This window comes from Orycteropus afer, unplaced genomic scaffold, assembly GCF_000298275.1.
Source record: "Orycteropus afer afer isolate SDZICR_OR568_19922 unplaced genomic scaffold, OryAfe1.0 scaffold00001, whole genome shotgun sequence".
NCBI lineage: Eukaryota > Metazoa > Chordata > Mammalia > Tubulidentata > Orycteropodidae > Orycteropus > Orycteropus afer.
In genome coordinates, this window is record NW_006921588.1 from 26,543,833 (window position 1) to 26,547,988 (window position 4,156).

The following is a 4,156-nucleotide window of genomic DNA, read 5'->3' on the forward strand; positions in this document are numbered from 1 at the left end:
GTGGGCTGGGAGAGAGACTGAGCGTTCTTCCGAACTTGAGTTGTATTCTGGTGCTTCCCTAATAAACCCTGTAATCTATGAGCTCTGTGTGGCCACTGCAGTGAATTTATCGAACCCAGGAGGGAGGTGGTGGGTGCTTTGGGAGGAACGGTTGGAGCAAGGGCTGGAGGGGGGAGGCAGCATGTCTGGCCTTGTAGGAATAGGCCTTGGGTTACTGCTGGTAATCCTGTCTTGCTCTTGTGGGGTTCTAGGAGGTCAGAACATGTGGCCTCCTTGTTCTTTTTGCACATGATAAATGCAGAAAAGATTGAAATTGTCAGGGATTTCATTTTACTTGGAAACACAATCAATGCCCATGGAAGCAGCAGTCAAGAAATCAAACCACATATTATGTTGGGCAAATCTTTTATAAAAGACCTCTTTAAAGTATTAAAGAGCAAAATTGTCACTTTGAAGACTAAGGTGTACCTAACCTGAGGCATTGTCTTTTCAATAGGCACATATGCATATGAAAGATGGACAATGAATAAGGAAGATTGAAGAGGAATTGATGCCTTTGAATTATGGTGTTGGCAAAGAATATTGAATATACTATGGAAGAACAAACAAATCTGTCTTGGAAGAAGTATAGCTGGCATGCTCCTTAGACACAAGAATGGCCAGACTTGGTTGTTTGTACTTTGGTCTTATTAGCAGGAGGGAGTTGTCCCTAGAGAAGGATGTCATGCTTTGTAAAGGGTCAGCAAAAAAGGTGAAGACCTTCAATGAAAGGGATTGACGCAGTGGCTCCAACAGTGGACTCAAGCATAGCAATGACTGTGAGGATGGCACAGGACTGGGCAGTATTGCATTCTGTTGTACACAGGGTTGCTATGAGTGTGGACCAACTCAAGGACACCTAAGAACAACAACAATAGGTAAACCATGTTGAACATTTGCCAAAAGATGGTATTTGTTTATGCTCTACTCCTAAACAAACTAATTTTCCTGGTTGCCTTGAATGCTCTTAGTTATTTTTCCAACAGAGTTAGCAATCAGTGTAGCATAGGAGATGGAGAAATATCATCTTTACCCCCTACACATACACGCACACACACACACAACCTATTTTTGCCTGGTTTGCCATTTCTGAGACTAATATGTAATAGTTCCTCTCTAGATGGCTCACAGTTCATTAAGGGGTTGCTCAATTTATTAGGAACCAATCATGCATTTATACATTCTTTTATCTGAAGTGCACTTTTAAATGTTAGGCCATACACTAATCAAGTTGAACATGATAATGAGAGCACGTTCACATTGTTAAGGTAAATGACCCAATGCACTTAGAGTGAAGACATATTTGAACTACAATTTGCACTTTTCATCGCAATATTGAACAATCCCAGCAAGGGTGAGAATGCTGTTGGTAAAGGCCTTGGAAGGATTCTATTAGCTTCACTTACAGCCAGACCCTTTTCACATCATTGTCACTTTGTTTTCCATTGACACTGTGAAAAAACAGAAGGAAGAAAAGGCAAATTTTGGGACTGACAAAGGAGTATTTGTAGAATGGCAGAGTCATGTTTTGATTATTTCTAAGTAGTAGAGAACAGAGAGGATGTGTGGATGATCCATAAAAGCTGAGACCCTGGAAAGAGTGTATATTTTGGTACAAGGTTTTAAATTGAGCAAAATTTGCTTTAAAAACAATAATGAAGCCACACTGTAATGTCATCACTCAAGGGAAGCTGGAAAGCTGTCCATTTTTCCTATTTTACCTTCTTGGCTCCACTCTTCTCTATAGTCTACTATATGCTGGGGGATTGAATCTGTTGAATTTCAAACACAGGCTGCTACACAAAAGGAGATGAATAGTTAAGGACTTGATTTATCTTCTATCTTATGAACAATGTGCTAAGCTAGTATTTTAGAATAGGGTAGAGTCTGTGAATCTGAAAAACATGCCCTCATGCAATGTCTTCCAGGTAAGGCAGACCTGAAACTAGATACTCTCTGTGTGATCAAGGTTCCATTTTCACCATGTTTAGTAAGTGAATGTACAGAAATCCAAAGAGTGACATAGTCACTAAAGACTCAGGGTACACAGGTTTCATGCTTACAGATTGAAACAGACCAGGAAGAAGGAAGAGGCCATCCACTTCTCAAAGACTTGGCCAGTGAAAACCTTATGAATAGCAGAGAAATGCTGTCAGATATATATTACTGGGAAACTTTATGAATAGCCCAGAAATATTGTCTGATACAGAGACAGATCCCACCCAAGAGGCAGGAAGGAGGGAAAGTAGGGGACAACAAAGTGGCAAGATCCAGGTAAGGGGAGGTTGGAGAGGTTTTGAACAGCTAAGGGAGATGAACTTGTCTGTCAGTTTGTCATACTGTGGTGGCTTGTGTGTTGCTGTGAGGCTTGAGGCTTGCCACAGGTGTTTCAAATGCCAGCAGGGTTGCATATGGTACACGGGTTTCAACACAGCTTACAGACTGAGACAGACTAGAAAGAGGCCATCCACTTCTCAAAGAATTGGCCAGGGAAAACATAATGAATAACAGAGAAACACTGATACATTACTGGGCAACTTTATGAATAGCCCAGAAACATTGTACAATATAGTGCAGGAAGACAAGACCCTCAGGTCAGAAGGGACTCAAAATACAACTGGGAAAGAGCTGCCTCACTAGAGTAGAACCAATCTTAATGATATGGATAAAGTAAAGCTTTTGGGACCTCCATTTGCTGATGTGACATGACTCAATTGAGGAGAAACAGCTGCAAACGTCCACTGAGGATCAGAACATGGAATGTACAAACTATGAATCTAGGAAAGTTGAAAGTTGTCAAAAATGAAATGGAATGCATAAAGATTGATATCATAGGCAATACTGAGCTGAAATGGACCAGTTTGGCCATTTTGAATCAGACAACCATATGATCTACTATGCCAGGAATGACAATTTGAAGAGGAATGGCATGGCATTCATCATCACAAAGGATGTTTCAAGATCTGTCCTGAAGTACAATGCTGTCAGTGATAGTATAATATCCATACACCTACAAGGAAAGCCAGTTAATACTGCTATTATTCAGATTTACACACCAACCACCAAAGCCAAAGATGAAGAAATTGAAGATTTTTACGAACTGCAGTCTGAAATTGACTGAATATGCAATCAAAATGTGTTAATTATCACTGGTGACTGGAATGCAAAAGTTGGAAATAAAGAAGAATTGCCGGTAGTTGGAAAATTTGGCCTTGGTGACAGAAATAATTCTGGAGATCGCATGATAGAATTTTGCAAGATCAGCAGCTTATTCATTGCAAATACCTTTTCTTCAACAACACAAAAGGCAGCTATACATGTGGACTTTGCAAGATGGAGCACACAGGAATCAGATTAACTACATCTGTGGCAAGAGGCAATGAAAAGCTCAATATCTTCAGCCAAAACAAGACCAGGAGCTGATTGAGGAATAGACCATCAACTACTGATATTCAAGTTCAACTTGAAGTTGAAGATAATTAAAACAGGTCCATGAGAGCCAAACTATGACCTTGAATATATCCCTCCTGAATTTAAAGACCATCTAAAGAATAGATTTGATGCATTGAACACCAATGACTGAAAACCAGAAGAATTGTGGGATGACATCAAGCACATCATCCATGAAGAAACCAAAAGGTCATTAAAAAGATGAGAAAGGAAGAAAAGACCAAAAAGGATGCCAGAAGAGACTCTAAACCTTGCCCTTGAGTGGAGAGTAGCTAAAGCAAATGGAAGAAATGACAAGATAAAAGGGCTGAACAGAAGATTTCAAAGAGCAGCTGGAGCAGACAAAGCCAATAACTATAAAGAAATATGCAAAGACTTTGAGTGGGAAAACCAAAGAAGAACATGCTTTGCATTTCTCAAGCTGAAAGAATTGAGGAAAAAATTTAAGCTTCAAGTTTCAATATTGAAAGATTCTATGGGCAAAATACTGAATGATGCTGTTGTTGTTGTCATGTGCTGTCTAGTTGGACCCGATTCATAGCAACCCCTCCTTGGGTTTCCAAAGAAATATCATTATGGAAGTAGATTGCCCAAACTTCCTTCCAAGGAGTGGCTGGTGGGTTTGAACCACCAGCCTTCTGGTTAGCAGTCAAGTGCTTTAGGCACT